Source organism: Nycticebus coucang, chromosome 3, assembly GCF_027406575.1.
Source record: "Nycticebus coucang isolate mNycCou1 chromosome 3, mNycCou1.pri, whole genome shotgun sequence".
Classification (NCBI taxonomy): domain Eukaryota; kingdom Metazoa; phylum Chordata; class Mammalia; order Primates; family Lorisidae; genus Nycticebus; species Nycticebus coucang.
The window spans coordinates 124,869,938-124,887,574 of record NC_069782.1 but is presented as its reverse complement, the minus strand read 5'-3'; the positions used below and the strand labels follow the sequence as shown (position 1 = coordinate 124,887,574).

The 17,637-nt window shown below is 39.8% G+C and overlaps 1 protein-coding gene and 1 non-coding gene across 5 annotated transcripts in view; one reads left to right on the top strand and one right to left on the bottom strand.

Annotated features, from left to right (window-relative positions):
* Nucleotides 1-17,637, bottom strand: part of ENTPD1 (ectonucleoside triphosphate diphosphohydrolase 1) — a 187,343-nt gene that overhangs the window by 146,846 nt on the left and 22,860 nt on the right. The gene's annotated exons all lie outside the window — the stretch shown is intronic.
* On the top strand, nucleotides 17,118-17,221 carry LOC128582945 (small nucleolar RNA U13). Its single transcript, XR_008379352.1, has one exon. It is a non-coding gene; the product is annotated as a small nucleolar RNA U13 (small nucleolar RNA).

Sequence of the window (17,637 nt, the reverse complement as noted above, 5' to 3'; positions counted from 1 at the left end):
CTCCAAATTTGTTCCTCTTTTCCATAATCAGTAATATCTAGAAGCTGAGTTCCCCAGGCAACTGCAAATATTTTTTATTCTTTCTATCATGTGACATGCCCTAAAAATAAATTGAGATATTTTTCCTATACCAAAAATTTCAGGAAGAATGTAAATAGATACTGGTTTTTTATGCATGCTTGTAAAAATTTGGCCTAATGCTACATAGCCAAAATTTCTAGGAATATTGTGAAAGCCCTAAAATAGAAGATAACATAAAAACCTGGACATTAGATTATCCTGTCTTTAAAATGGGGCAAGCAAAGGAGTAGGCTTGGGAAAAGAGGCTTAGTGCAAGCTAAGACACACATGTTCACACATACCCAGACCAGTAAAATTTTTTCTCTTTTTTAGAAAGGGAGTAGCAAATAGAAGAGTGCATGTCTGCTCTGAAGTTTAGTAAAGATTTTGCCAATTTCCTTTAAAATGCTCCCTTGATGTGCCACCAAGGACCCCTAAAGACCTCTATATGAAGCTGACAGTGCTTGAAGCCAATTAACAAACAAGATTTGCTTTCTAGTCTGATGTGACTCTGGAGTGAGTGACCTTTCAGAAATCATGGACAAAGTCTCCATTTAAAGTTCCTACATAGTGATAACTCCACTATACAAATAACTGTGAATTAGGAAGCTTCCAAATTAAATTAGGTCCAGCAAATAGAACAGTGTTACTCATAAAACTTTACATTTTGGTAGTATCAACAACAGTTTACAAAATGCATGTTCCACTGATTTCTTGGATCCTCACAGAAACGCCGAAGAACACAAAGGATACACACACACAAAAACACACCTACTTCCACTTTACAGGTGTGCCAAAGCTGAGGCTAAAGAGCAAGATAACTTGCCCAAGCTGCACATAACTGAATGTAAAATTCAGCCAAAGCTTCTCCTTCCAGTTCAGTGTCTTTTTAGCCTACATGTTCTCCCATGGCTCCATCCCACAAATAGGATTTGTGATACAGAGGACCAGAAGTGCAAAAAGCAGCCTTATAGCTTTTAGCTAACTATTTCAAGTATAGATAAAAGAATGGAAACACTTTATGGATAGAAAAAACAACAGGAAGAGCTAAGACGAACTAACACAGGATGAAGCTACAGACACAAGGGAGAAATTTTTCTCTTCTTTCTCCTTCACATAGTCTCTGTTCACAACTACCTATCCCAGGACCCAAGACTTCCCCAAATGGCCCTATAATAACCTTTCCCCTCAATGTTATGTTGTCTTTACCAGGTTCGTGTGATAATCTCTTAAAATATTTTTAACTACACTTCCTGATTGACTAGGAACAAGTTTACATTTTTTTCATGGAACTACCATATTAGTAAGAGTCACCTTCATTTTCACTACCTCCTTTGACATTTGCTCTTTTTATTACATGGTCTCTGGATCCTTCCCCATTCTGGGCATACCCACCCAGTTTGCCAATGTCTACTTCAAATGTGATACAAAAAGAAAATGTACTACCCATAAAGTGGTTTCAGTTCTAAATCAAATAAGAAGTAAATAAACATGTTCTGAATCACAAGGGAACATTTGGAGTAATATAAAGATTCTGTATCTTGATAGTGAAGTAAAAAGTGTTGTTACAGGGGTAAACAAGGTGGTAAAAGACAAGAACTTAGTATAGGGCCTGGCAGATTAGTTCATCATAGACCACTGCAAACCAGTGCCTTCATGGCACTGCATCTGCTGTATTACCTTCAGTTCAGAGCTGTATGTTTTGAAAGTGACATTAACAAATTGGAAAGCAGAAGGTCCAAAAAAGAGAAAGGAGCTCCTACCTGCAGAACTCCTATCAACAATTTGTCCCTTTCTGTTTACCCTATCCAGCTCTGCCCTGGCCTGGTGAAGACTCACTAGGCTTATCTCCTGATTCTCAGTCCCACCTAATTCCTAGAGTATATTATTTACTTATTTACTCTAGTGGGAGAGCATCTGAAAATCCACTATTACTCCTATGCTCGTGATCAAATCTCCTAGAAGGAATTTAACCTCCTCTTTGGGAGAATCTAGGCAAACCTCCTTGGCTAAATCCATTCCAGACTATAAAATACACAGTGTGACTATCTGTGGTTCATATCCTTATTTCATTTCTATCCTAGGACTAAAAACTGACCTCAAATACTGACCAAATTGGTAGAGAATCAGCTTCCTTCAGTGGTTTTAGTCTATTCCTCTCACACATGGTCTGAATCCAGTTTTTGGTATCTCTCTGGTGCTCACGGAGGCAGACCTCCCTGACCAATGGTTTGGACACAGACCAAGAATATATTCCCCAGATGGCCCTGTACAGCTGGACCCCACACCTAGGATAAAAGCACTTAAATATGGCCATAGCTTGGATCGAACATAACTTTGTTCCTCTCTATTGGACACAGTTATCTGAATTGCCCAGGGCAACTTCCTTTTTCTCTCTCCCATACTTCTTTAGTCAATTTCATGTCTATAGACTTTCCATTTACAATGATAGTAAGGAAGGAAAAAAAATTACAAAGAGCAGACACACAACTCATAAAGCAAAATAATCTGGAAGATTTAGTGTAGGGGAAAATAGCTCTAAAAACTTGTATAGACCTTGAGGTAACTGCTATTTTATAACTTCATTCATTCATGTACTCATTGATGACACATGCTTCCAAATTTTATAACTTCATTCATTCATTCAAGTATTCATTCACTATGCACGCTTGCACTGATGTGAATCATATTTGATTGCCTATAATATACTCAGCCCAAGATACACAAATATGAGTAAGATTCATATTTATAGTGCTACATATTTATTCATATTTAAAGGACCACAAAAATTAGCATTCTTAATGTCGATGTCATCATTTTTCCCTAGCAAATAGAAGTTTTTGGAGGTACGCTCTGTGGAAGAAAGGAAATATGCAGTATATCCCAGTAGATTATAAAATTCCATCCAACAACATCAGCTATAATTGGCATAAAATGTAATGTGCAAGCTTCATTTCTCTGGGTAACAGCAGAATTAGTTTTGAGTTTGGCATATCTAGCTCTGAATTATACCTTTGCCCCTCCTAGTTGTATGGCCCTGGCCTCAGTTCCTTATCTCTAAAGCGAGAATAACAGTAGTTCTCATCTCATAAAGCTATTAAAAAGGTCAAATGAGAGAATACATATAAAGTGTTTAACTTGGTGCCTTGAAAGCCCCTGTTTATATTGTATTTTCCTTCTCAAATATATACATTGTGGTTTTTAATTCTGTAATTTATATTAATAAGATCTTTTCATTTTTTAAATTACCTCAGCATCTCCATTTGGGGTTAATATAAAGTGAAAATGACCTTGAAAAGGAGACTTTGAGAAGTAAAAGCAGTAACCAACAAGAACAACACACCAATAATCTTAATTAAAGAGAAAGTAAGTAGAATTGAGCATCTCAGAGCCCTAAGAATTATAATTTGTGAGAAAATCATCAAAAGTATCACCTACTAGGAAAAGAAGTTATAGGACATAAAACTTTCCAGGTTAAAACTAAACCAACTGCAGAATACATTAACAAAATGACAGCATCTCATTCAAGGATAAGTCTTTCAAAGCATACCTGGAAACGCTATACTAAGTTATACACATACACATAAAGTTAGACCTTGATAGCAAAGAGATGGTCCAAAGCTTTCCAAAAAGGTTAGCTAAGCAGAGTTGACAAAGGTGCAGAATACAGTAGGACCTAGGACTTTTCATGCTGGGGAATGGAAGAGCTGGAGGAGTCATAAGAATATCATTTTAAATACCTGTTGGGCTATCTCCTATGAAAGAGGATTCAGATACAGTACAGATCTCTATGGACAAGAGAGTAGAACTTGTGTTAATGGAAGAGAGAAAACGAAGTGAAAAGAAAGATTTTAATTTAACTTAGAAAAGATCAGATCTTTTTTTTTTTTGAGGGGGGAAAAAATCTGCCTTTTTTATTTATTTTTTTTTTTTTTCATAGACCATTTGACACATTTTTATCACAATGGTTAACATAGCCTTTCCGGCGTTATCTCAGTTACTGTGCCAAGATCTTTATAACAAAGTTGTCTAATACAATGAAACAACTGTGGGATGTAGGAAGCAGGAGTGAGAAGATAGTTTAAAGATTCAACAGAGAATTGAACTGGATTAAAAGCTGGGCTGTAGATTTGGCTGGTCTAATAACTTTTTCAGATATGCATGGCAAGAAAAACAAAACAATAATATCATGAAGTTAAGATTCATTAATTATGGGGCAGCGCCGGTGGCTCAGTAGGTAGGGCGCCGGCCCCATATAATGAGGGTGGCAGGTTCTAACCTGGCCCCAGCCAAACTGCAACAAAAAAATAGATGGGCGTTGTGGTGGGTGCTTGTAGTCCCAACTACTCAGGAGGCTGAGGCAAGAGAATCACCTAAGCCCAGGAGTTGGAGTTTGCTGTGAGCTGTGATACCATAGCACTCTACTGAGAGCGATAAAAGTGAGACTCTGTCTCAAAAAAAAAAAAAGGATTCATTAACTATGAAATGAAGATAATAATAATTTTGACCTGATAGAATTGGGAGAAGATAAAATGTGGGGAACCTTTCACATAAAAGATACAAATGAAAACAAAACAAACATATATACTCCTCAATAAAAGAGGAAGCAAAGAAGAAAACATCAGCTAAGGAGACAACCACCAAAGCAAATAGACAGTCATTTGAATGGGAAAAGATATTTGCATATTATGAATAAGACAAAAGATTCCTAACTAGGATCTAGAGAACTCAAACTAAGCAACATAAAAAGAGCCAACAATCCCTTATATCAATGGGCAAGAGAGATGAATAGAACCTTCTCTAAAGAAGACAAATGGCTAACATATGAAAAAATTTTCATCGTTCCTAATTGTTAGAGAAATGAAAATCAAAACCACCCTTGAGATATCATCTAACCCCAGTGAGAATGGCCCATATCACAAAGTCTTAAAGCTGCAGGTGCTGGTGTGGATGTGGAAAGAAGGAAACACTTTTACACTGCTGGTGGGACTGTAAACTAATACAACCTTTATGGCAGGAAGTACGAAGAATCCTCAAAGAACTCAAACTAGACCTCCCATTTGATCCTGCAATCCCATTACTGGGCATCTACCCAGAAGAAAAAAAAAATCCTTTTACCATAAGGACACTTGCACTACACTGTATCGTAGCTCAATTTACAATTGCCAAAATGTGGAAACAACCTAAACGCCACCAATTCAGGAATGGATTAACAAACCATGGTATATGTATACCATGGAATATTATTCAGCCACCAAAGAAGATGGAGAAGGAATTCCAGTAAGACAACAGACTAGTAGCAACCCTCGGCAGAGGCTCCTGATCAGACAAAGAAAAATTGGACAGAATCAGACTTTATGAAGCCAAAGGTGGGGAGCTGAGCCAAGAAAGAAGTTTGGCAAGTTGTGACACCAAGGAAGAGCATTTAAGAAAACAAATTACAGGTACAAAGCCTATCATCTAGAAGATGGGAGGTACCTCCCCCAAATGGGAGGCCCACTGTGGACTCTCTGCAAGCAAGGAGGGAACAAAAGACCTCTCATTTTACTGCACTGGAGAGAGCCGATAACACTGGGTCTCTCTCTCTCTCTCCAGGGAGGTCCCATTTGTGAACCTAGATACCACCCTGCCTGGCATAAAATTGAACAAATATTTTCCCCCACAATTCCAAACTCCCAGTTCACCCTTACCCCCTTGCATGCTGGTCTAAAGTTCTGCCCCCTGCAGAGTAAAGAGTGTTTGGTCTTTTCCTGAGAGATCTGGGCATAGTGCGGATCACCCAACATCAGGACGGAATCTGTGACTAATGAGGAAGAAAGAGGGTGCAGGAAGGAAGGGACACTCAGCGGGAGGAGGAGCAGTCTCCTGGTTATGACTTTGCCTGGCCAGTGGTGCTGTTGACCCTCAGTTGGAGCTGGGTCTGGCAGGAGTGGATGCAGAACTCCTGGCTCTGACAGTATCCACAAGTGGGAGAGTGGTTGCCCAGTGTGGACTGAGTTTTGCAGGTAAGGCTGGTCCCCAGCTCCAACCGGGCCAGCAAGCAGAGACTTGCCAGGTGTGGACTGAGACCAGATGGCAGGGTCCCCTGACTCCAACAGAGCCATTGAGCAGAGGTTTGCCGGGTATCGACTGAGACAGGCAGGCGGGGGTCTGATCCCCTGACTCCAACAGAGTCACTATGGCTCCAACAGAGCCACTATGCTTGCTGGGCATGGACTGAGACGAGCAGACCAGGGCGTGGTCTCCTGACTCCAACAGAGGCAGCAAGCAGAGGCTTGCGGGTGTGGACAGAGACCCAAGGATGGGGGTGTGATCCCCTGACTCCAACGGGGTCATAAGCAGAGAAGCAGACACCATGAGTCTGGCATGTAGAGCATGGACGCCTGGCTCCAACTGAGCAAGTGAGCAGAGGCATGGATGCCTAGTGGGAACTGAGCCTGGTGGGTGGGGTCCCAGACTCCCGGCTTTGATTGTGCCCGGGGGACAGGGGTGCTGATGCCCATTTAGGATATTGACAGGCAATTCATGGATCAAAAGAGGGGAGTGGATGCCATACCTTCAGGGTTGCAAGACAGAACTGACTGAAGATTTCTATCTATAGTTGGAGACCTTTGGATCCCTCTGTTGAGCAGGGTTTATACTGCATAAGACAATTTGATTGGAACTTGCGTCTGGGGCTTCTACCTGGGGACACTCTGAGGTTGACCTTTGAAGTTCTGTAGTGGAAAAGAACTGAATGGTGGGGACAAGGCGCCACAACTATCTGTATCTCTTCACAGCTGATATTTGAACCTAATACTGTGACTTCTTAGGATACGGTAGAGGTTGGCTGATTTCAAAACAGAGCCAGTTTGCACTAGCTCACCGAATAGGTCCCCAGAGTCTCCAGCCAAAACTCTGAAAGGGGCCTTTGTAAGGGTACAGGGGAATACCCACAATTACAAAGCCTAGTGCTTTGGTAAGGGGCTGATTAACTCTACTACCTGGGAACCACAATTCAATCTCACCCTACCAGTTCTAATAATCAAATGCTGAAAATGAACGTGGGGCAGAACCAATGGAAGAACTCTGGCAACATGAATAACCAGAGTAGATCAAACCGCCCCCTGAAGAATGACAAAGGAGATACAACTGAAGATGCCGTATGTAAACAAATGGCTGAAATGTCAGAAATAGAATTCAGAATATGGATAGCAAAATAAGATGAATGGAATGGAAGAAAACTTAGAAATTGAAATCCAAAGAGTAGTTCTAAAGTTGTCTCAAGAAATTAAGGAATTCAGGAGGCGGAGCAAGATGGCAGCCGAGTAACAGCTTCCTTGCATCTGGACACCGTGAGTCTGGGGAGATAGGACTCCAGGCATCTCTGGCTGGTGGGAACTGCCTAGCATCACTTCTATGAGGATACAGGGAGTCAGCGAGAGACTTCTGGACCCCAAGAGGAGGACTAAAACAGTGGAAAACCGGCAAGTGGTCGCGTGTGTTCAATCCGTCTAAACCCTCCCACAACTGTAAGTTCAGTAGCAGCGAGACTGCAAACCAGAAAGGCCTTACCTGTGAACTCTTTTGATGTCCTTGGACTTGGCACTGAGTTGAACTGCCCTGGGGAAGGCCTGAGCGGGAGTGTGGAGAACTTTGGCCGTTGTCTAGGGCCCCAGTCTGAGCCGCTGAGCCAGACGGAGCTAATAGTATTTGGCGGTGGGTCACATGGAACCATTGCCAGTGATCTGCCCCGGCAAGCTCCGCCCTCAGGATCGCAGAGCTAGAAACGGGTGGGAGCTTGTAACCCAGCAACCAAGTAGCCTAAGGGTGGGGTCTGAGCTGCCTTGCAGCCCTAACCCTCAGGGGCAGAGTGAGACCGGTTTTGGCACACTGGGTAAGTGGATAGCCACTTCAGCAGTGATTCCAGCAAGAAAGCTGGGAAAGCTTCTGCTCAGCAAGTTTACAAGTACAAAGTGCCTTTTAAGTGGGCTGAAGAGAGATTTAGGGTGTCGACCTGCTGGGGTTTGAGAAACCTGCAGCCTCCAGTTGTATCAGAACTGTGACTAAAATCTCATACCCCAGAAGACCACGTGTTGCCCAGACAATATTCAATAACATATACAAACTGCTTTGTTTTTGGTTGTGCATTTTTTTCTTTTTTTTTTGTTTGTTTTTTTTTGTTTGTTTGTTTATTTTGACGTTGTTGATGTTCTTTTGTTTTTTAATTTCAATCTTTTCCATACAGATCCCTTTTTCTTTCTCAATTTTTCTAGTTTAATTATAATTTCCCATTGCTGCCTTTTTTTAATAACTACAACTTCATTTTTGCTAGTGTTTCTACCCCTATCATTTGGTTTTTCACCCAATTGTATCCCCGTAAAGTTTTCTGTTTGCTTGTTTTGGTTTGATCTATAGCATTTTTGTCTTTCCTCTCTACTTGGTGGAGGTGGGGTACCGTGTCTGATCAGGTTAGCAAAGAGCTGCTGACCTCAAGGGAACCATCCAACTGGGCAACCCCAGAAGGTGGGGTTTTTTAAGGTTGTGTCAAAGTACCCTACCATACACCTATACTGCCCTGTCTCCCTCTTTCTGTACCTCTCTTCTTTTTGTCAATATTCCTTATCCCCACCCCCTCTCCTTTCTCTATCTTTCTTTCTTTCTTACCACTCGGTCCTCCTTTCTTTCATCCCTTTTTTGCTCCTCAACCTTCTCACCCTTCTGGTCCTGTAACCCTTAGTCCACAGGCACAAGAACTTAAAGAGCAAGAGGAAGTGAAAGGAAAATTAGGGCAAGGAAACAGAGAAAAGAAATCACTCATGAGGAAGAATCAGCAGAAAACTCCAGGCAACATGAAGAACCAGTCCAGAACAACCCCGCCAAGGGACCATGAGGTAGCTACTGCAGAGGATTCCACCTATACAGAAATGTTAGGAATGACAGAAAGGGAATTTAGAATACACATGTTGAAAACAATGAAAGAAATGATGGAAACAATGAAGGAAACTGCTAATAAAGTGGAAAATAACCAAAAGGAAATCCAAAAACAGAATCAAATCAGAGATGAACGATATGAAGAATATAAAAAGGATATAGCAGAGCTGAAGGAAATGAAACAGTCAATCAGGGAACTTAAAGATGCAATGGAAAGTATCAGCAACAGGTTAGGCCATGCAGAAGAAAGAATTTCAGAGGTAGAAGACAAAGTTTTTCAGATAACTCAGATAGTAAAAGAGGCAGAAAAGAAGAGAGAGAAAGCAGAACGTTCACTGTCAGAATTATGGGACTTTATGAAGCGTTCCAACATACGAGTTATAGGAATTCCAGAAGGGGAAGAAGAATGCCCCAGAGGAATGGAAGCCATACTAGAGAAAATTATAAAAGAAAATTTCCCAAACATCACCAAAGATTCTGACACACTGCTTTCAGAGGGATATCGGACCCCAAGTCGCCTCAACTCTAACCGAGCTTCTCCAAGACACATTGTGATGAACCTGTCCAAAGTCAAGACAAAAGAAAAGATTCTGCAAGCTGCCAGGAGTAAGCGCCAGTTGACCTACAGGGGCAAATCCATCAGAGTGACCGCAGACTTCTCTAATGAAACTTTCCAAGCAAGAAGACAATGGTCATCTACCTTTAATCTACTTAAACAGAACAATTTTCAGCCCAGAATTCTGTACCCTGCTAAGCTAAGCTTCAAAATTGACGGAGAAATCAAATCATTTACGGATATACAAACATTGAGGAAATTCGCCACAACAAGACCGGCTCTACAAGAAATACTTCAACCTGTTCTGCACACTGACCACCACAATGGATCAGCAGCAAAGTAAGAACTCAGAAATCAAAGGACAGAACCTAACCTCCACACTGATGCAAAAGATAAAACTAAGCAATGGACTCTCACCAAATAAGACGAATAGAATACTACCACACTTATCAATTATCTCCATAAATGTTAATGGCTTGAATTCCCCACTGAAGAGACACAGATTGGTTGACTGGATTAAAAAACACAAGCCATCCATTTGCTGTCTGCAAGAAACACACCTGGCTTCAAAAGACAAATTAAAGCTCCGAGTCAAGGGTTGGAAGACAATTTTTCAGGCAAATGGAATTCAGAAGAAAAGAGGAGTTGCAATCTTATTTTCAGATACATGTGGATTTAAAGCAACTAAAGTCAAAAAAGACAAAGATGGTCACTTTATATTGGCCAAGGGAAAACTACAACAAGAAGACATTTCAATTCTAAATATTTATGTACCCAATTTAAATGCTCCCAGATTCTTGAAGCAGACCTTACTCAGTCTGAGCAATATGATATCTGATAATACCATCATAACAGGGGACTTTAACACACCTCTTACAGAGCTGGACAGATCCTCTAAACAGAAATTAAACAAAGATATAAGAGATTTAAATGAGACCTTAGACCAACTATGCTTGATAGACGCATATAGAACACTCCATCCCAAAGACAAAGAATATACATTCTTCTCATCACCCCATGGAACATTCTCCAAAATTGATCATATCCTGGGACACAAAGCAAATATCAACAGAATCAAAAGAATTGAAATTTTACCTTGTATCTTTTCAGACCATAAGGCACTAAAGGTGGAACTCAACTCTAACAAAAATGCTCGACCCCACCCAAAGGCATGGAAATTAAACAATCTTCTGTTGAATAACAGATGGGTGCAGGAAGAAATAAAACAGGAAATCATTAACTTCCTTGAGCATAACAACAATGAAGACACAAGCTACCAAAACCTGTGGGATACTGCAAAAGCAGTTTTGAGAGGAAAATTCATCGCTTTAGATGCCTACATTCGAAAAACAGAAAGAGAGCACATCAACAATCTCACAAGAGATCTTATGGAATTGGAAAAAGAAGAACAATCTAAGCCTAAACTCAGTAGAAGAAAAGAAATATCCAAAATCAAATCAGAGATCAATGAAATTGAAAACAAAAGAATCATTCAGAAAATTAATGAAACAAGGAGTTGGTTTTTTGAAAAAATAAATAAAATAGATAAACCATTGGCCAGACTAACTAGAAATAGAAAAGTAAAATCTCTAGTAACTTCAATCAGAAATGATAAAGGGGAAATAACAACTGATCCCACAGAGATACAAGAGATCATCTCCGAATACTACCAGAAACTCTATGCCCAGAAATTTGACAATGTGAAGGAAATGGATCAATATTTGGAATCACACCCTCTCCCTAGACTTAGCCAGGAAGAAATAGAGCTCCTGAACAGACCAATTTCAAGCACTGAGATCAAAGAAACAATAAAAAAGCTTCCAACTAAAAAATGCCCTGGTCCAGATGGCTTCACTCCAGAATTCTATCAAACCTTCAAGGAAGAGCTTATTCCTGTACTGCAGAAATTATTCCAAAAAACTGAGGAAGAAGGAATCTTCCCCAACACATTCTATGAAGCAAACATCACCCTGATACCAAAGCCAGGAAAAGACCCAAACAAAAAGGAGAATTTCAGACCAATCTCACTCATGAATATAGATGGAAAAATTCTCAACAAAATCCTAGCCAATAGATTACAGCTTATCATCAAAAAAGTCATTCATCATGATCAAGTAGGCTTCATCCCAGGGATGCAAGGCTGGTTTAACATACGCAAGTCCATAAACGTTATCCACCATATTAACAGAGGCAAAAATAAAGATCACATGATCCTCTCAATAGATGCAGAAAAAGCATTTGATAAAATCCAGCATCCTTTTCTAATTAGAACATTGAAGAGTATAGGCATAGGTGGCACATTTCTAAAACTGATTGAAGCTATCTATGACAAACCCACAGCCAATATTTTACTGAATGGAGTAAAACTCAAAGCTTTTCCTCTTAGAACTGGAACCAGACAAGGTTGTCCTCTGTCACCTTTACTATTCAACATAGTGCTGGAAGTTCTAGCCAATACAATTAGGCAAGACAAGGAAATAAAGGGAATCCAAATGGGAGCAGAGGAGGTCAAACTCTCCCTCTTTGCTGATGACATGATCTTATACTTAGAGAACCCCAAAGACTCAACCACAAGACTCCTAGAAGTCATCAAAAAATACAGTAATGTTTCAGGATATAAAATCAATGTCCACAAGTCAGTAGCCTTTGTATACACCAATAACAGTCAAGATGAGAAGCTAATTAAGGACACAACTCCCTTCACCATAGTTTCAAAGAAAATGAAATACCTAGGAATATACCTAACGAAGGAGGTGAAGGACCTCTATAAAGAAAACTATGAACTCCTCAGAAAGGAAATAGCAGAGGATATTAACAAATGGAAGAACATACCATGCTCATGGATGGGAAGAATCAACATTGTTAAAATGTCTATACTTCCCAAAGCAATCTACCTATTCAATGCCATTCCTATCAAAGTACCTACATCGTACTTTCAAGATTTGGAAAAAATCATTCTGCGTTTTGTATGGAACCGGAAAAAACCCCGTATAGCTAAGGCAGTTCTTAGTAACAAAAATAAAGCTGGGGGCATCAGCATACCAGATTTTAGTCTGTACTACAAAGCCATAGTGCTCAAGACAGCATGGTACTGGCACAAAAACAGAGACATAGACACTTGGAATCGAATTGAACACCAAGAAATGAAACTAACATCTTACAACCACCTAATCTTCGATAAACCAAACAAGAACTTACCTTGGGGGAAAGACTCCCTATTCAATAAATGGTGTTGGGAGAACTGGATGTCTACATGTAAAAGACTGAAACTGGACCCACACCTTTCCCCACTCACAAAAATTGACTCAAGATGGATAAAGGACTTAAATTTAAGGCATGAAACAATAAAAATCCTCAAAGAAAGCATAGGAAAAACACTGGAAGATATTGGCCTGGGGGAAGACTTCATGAAGAAGACTGCCATGGCAATGGCAACAACAACAAAAATAAACAAATGGGACTTCATTAAACTGAAAAGCTTCTGTACAGCTAAGGAGACAATAACCAAAGCAAAGAGACAACCCACACAATGGGAAAGGATATTTGCATATTTTCAATCAGACGAAAGCTTGATAACCAGGATCTATAGAGAACTCAAATTAATCCACATGAAAAAAGCCAACAATCCCTTATATCAATGGGCAAGAGACATGAATAGAACTTTCTCTAAAGACGACAGACGAATGGCTAACAAACACATGAAAAAATGTTCATCATCTCTATATATTAGAGAAATGCAAATCAAAACATCCCTGAGATATCATCTAACCCCAGTGAGAATGGCCCACATCACAAAATCTCAAAACTGCAGATGCTGGCGTGGATGTGGAGAGAAGGGAACACTTTTACACTGCTGGTGGGACTGCAAACTAGTACAACCCTTCTGGAAGGAAGTATGGAGAAACCTCAAAGCACTCAACCTAGACCTCCCATTCGATCCTGCAATCCCATTACTGGGCATCTACCCAGAAGGAAAAAAATCCTTTTATCATAAGGACACTTGCACTAGACTGTTTATTGCAGCTCAATTTACAATCGCCAAAATGTGGAAAGAGCCTAAATGCCCACCAACCCAGGAATGGATTAACAAGCTGTGGTATATGTATACCATGGAATACTATTCAGCCATTAAAAAAAATGGAGACTTTACATCCTTCGTATTAACCTGGATGGAAGTGGAAGACATTATTCTTAGTAAAGCATCACAAGAATGGAGAAGCATGAATCCTATGTACTCGATCTTGATATGAGGACAATTAATGATAATTAAGGTTATGGTGGGGGGAAGCAGAAAGAGGGATGGAGGGAGGGGGGTGGGGTCTTAGTGTGTGTCACACTTTATGGGGGCAAGACATGATTGCAAGAGGGACTTTACCTAACAATTGTAATCAGTGTAACTGGCTTATTGTACCCTCAATGAATCCCCAACAATAAAAAAAAAAAAAAAAAAAAAAAAGAAATTAAGGAATTCAAAGACAAAGTCAACAAAGATATGGATATAATGAGAAAAGAGATAACAGAGCTCACGGAAATGAAAAAGTTATTTGAGGAGCTCTGAAATACAGTAGAATCTCTTAGTAATAGAGTTGATTGAGTAGAAGAAAGGATCTCTGAAATTGAAGACAAAGCTTTTGAACATTTCCAAATACTCAAAGAGGCAGACAAATGGAGAGCAAATACTGATCATTCCCTGAGAGAGTTGTGGGATCATTCCAAAAGATGAAACATTCTTTTTTCTCTCTCTAATTATTATTTAATAATTACTTAGCCCTTCCTAATTGTTTTTTTAATTATTAAATCATAGGTGTGTACATTAATGCAATCATGGGGCACCATACACTGGTTTTATAGACCGCTTGACACATTTTCATCACACTGGTTAACATAGCCTTCCTGGCATTTTCTTAGTTATTGTGTTAAGACATTTATATTCTATATTTAGTAAGTTTCACATGTACCCTCCTAAGATGCACCACAGGTGTAATCCCACCAATCACCCTCCCTCTGCCCATCCTCCCCCCTCCCTCCCCTTCTCCCTTATTCCCTTCCCTCCCTTACTGCCTTCCCCATATTCTTAGGTTATAACTGGGTTATAGCTTTCATGTGAAAGCCATAAATTAGTTTCATAGTAGGGCTGAGTACATTGGATACTTTTTCTTCCATTCTTGACATACTTTACTAAGAAGAATATGTTCCAGCTCCATCCATGTAAACATGAAAGAGGTAAAGTCTCCATCTTTCTTTAAGGCTGCATAATATTCCATGGTGTACATATACCACAATTTTTTCATCCATTCGTGCATCAATGGGCACTCGGACTTTTTCCATGACTTAGCAATTATGAATTGGGCTGCAATAAACATTCTGGTACAAATATCTTTGTTATAATGTGATTTTTGGTCTTCTGGGTATATACCTAGTAGAGGAATTATAAGATTGAATGGCAGATCTATTTTTAGATCTCTAAGTGTTCTCCAAACATCTTTCCAAAAGGAATGTATTAATTTGCATTCCCACCAGCAGTGTAGAAGTGTTCCCTTTTCTCCACATCCATGCCAACATCTCTGGTCTTGGGATTTTGTGATATGCGCCAATCTTACTGGAGTTGAAATATCCTTATAGAAATTCCTAAAGGAGAAGAGGATGGTCCTAAAGGTACATATGCTCTACTCCAAAAGATTATGGAGGAGAATTTCCCAAGCATTGCAAGATATACAGAAATTGAGATAGTAGACAGTTTCAAAACCCCAGCAAGACTCAACCCAAATAAAGCACCTTCTAGACACATTGTGATTAACTTTGTCAAAGTTAAGAAGAAGGAGAAAATTCTGCAAGCAGCCAGACATAAGAAAAGCATTACCTACAAAGGGAGAAATATGACTCCAGATCTCTCAGCCAAAACATTTCAAGCCCAACAGGATGGTCATCGACCTTCAATCTCCTAAAACAAAACAACTCCAGCCCAGGATCCTATATCTAGCTAAACTGAGTTTCATTTGTGATGGAAAAATCATATACTTTAATGACATACACATGTTGAAGAAATTTGCCACAACTAAACCAGCTCTCCAGGATATTCTCAGACCCATCCTCCACAATGACCAACACAATGCTCTACCACCAAAGTAAACTCACCCAGAAATTTTTTGAAGAAAACCCAACTTCCACAGTGGTGAAAGGATTAAAAATGTCCACTGGACATTCAAAAAACATGACACCCAAAACACCAGGCTTATCAATTCTCTCAATTAATGTGAATGGTTTAAATTGTCTTCTAAAGAGGCACAGGTTGGGAGCAGCACCTGTGGCTCAAAGAAGTAGAGTGCTGGCCCCATATGCTGGAGGTGGCAGGTTCAAACCCAGCCCTGGCCAGAAACTGAAAAAAAAAAAAAAAAAAAAAGGCACAGGTTGGCTGAATGGATACATAAACTCAGACCAGATGTCTGCTACATATAAGAATCACATCTTACCTTAAAGGATAAAAATAGACTATAATTCAAGAAAATGGAAATCAGAAAAAGCAAGGAGGTGGTGCCTGTGGCTCAGTGGGTAGAACATACCAAAGATGGTGGGTTCAAACCTGGTCCAACCCAGCTAAAACAGCACTGACAACTGCAAGAAAAATGGCCGGGCATTGTGGCAGGCACCTGTAGTCCCAGCTACTCAGGAGGCTGAATCAAGAGAATCACTTAAGCCCAAGAGTTGGAGGATGCTGAGAGCTGTGATGCCACAGCACTCTACCAAGGGTGACAGAGTGAGACTCTGTCTCAACAACAAAAAACAAAGTAAAAATTTAAGGGTGGTGCCTGTGGATCAGTGAGTGGGGCGCCAGCCCCATATTCCGAGGGTGGGAGGTTTGAACCCATCTCCGGCCAAACTGCAAAAGGGAAGGGAAGGGAAAGGAAGGGAAGGGAAGGGGAGGGGAGGGGAGGGGAGGGGAGGGAAGGGAAGGGAAGGGAAGGGAAGGGAAGGGAAAAATCAGGGGTTGCAATTTTATTTGCAGATACAATAGGCCTTAAACCAAAAAGATAAAGAAAGATAAGGATGGTCACTACATATTTGTCAAGAGAAACACCCAATATGAAGCAATTTCAATTATTAACATTTATGCACCCTACCAGAATGCGCCTCAATTTATAAAGCAAACCCTAATGGAGATGAACAACTTGATATCTTCCTTCCTCTATAATAGTTGGAGATTTTAACACCTCTTTGACAGTCTTGGATAGATCCTCCAAGAAAAAACTAAACAGAGAAATATTAGACTTAAACCTGATGCTAGAACAAATGGACTTAACAGACCTCTAGAGAACATTTTATCCTAATAAAATGTATAAAACTGAATATACATTCTTCTCATTAGCCCACAGATCATCCTCCAAAATTGATAATATCTTAGCACACAAGTCTAACCTCAGCAAATTTAGAAGAATAGGAATTATTCCTTGTGTCTTCTCGGACCACCATAGAATGAAAGTTGAACTCATCAGCAACAGGAATATTAATACTCAAAGAATGTCATGGAAACTAAATAATGTTAGGCTGAATGATAGCTGGCTCTAAGATGGGATTAAGAAGGAAATCACAGATCCTTTTGTACTTCATAAACGTGATGACTGGATTTTCATGTGCATGCGTGAGATATGTCTCCCACAAATCTTGTTATGACATCAGCAGATTACCTGTCTGACATGAAAAAAAAAAAAAGAAAAAAATGAAATCACCAAATTTTTGGAACAAAATGATAATGAAGACACAAATTATCAAAACCTGTGGCATACTCCAAAGGCAGTCCTAAGAGGGAAATTTATAGCATTGGAAGCCTTCATCAAGAAGACAGAAAGAGAGGAAGCCAGCAATTTAATAGGTCATCTCAAGCAACTGGAAAACGAAGAACATTCCAACCCCAAACCCAGCAGAAATAACCAAAATTAGGGCAGAATAAAAAGTTGGTTTTTTGAAAAGATTAATAAACTTGATAAACCTTTGGCTAACCTGACCAGAAACAGAAAAGTAAAATCTCTAATAACATCCATCAGAAATGATAAAGGAGAAATAACAAAAGACACCTCAGAAATTCAAAAAATCCTCAATGTTTAGTACAAAAG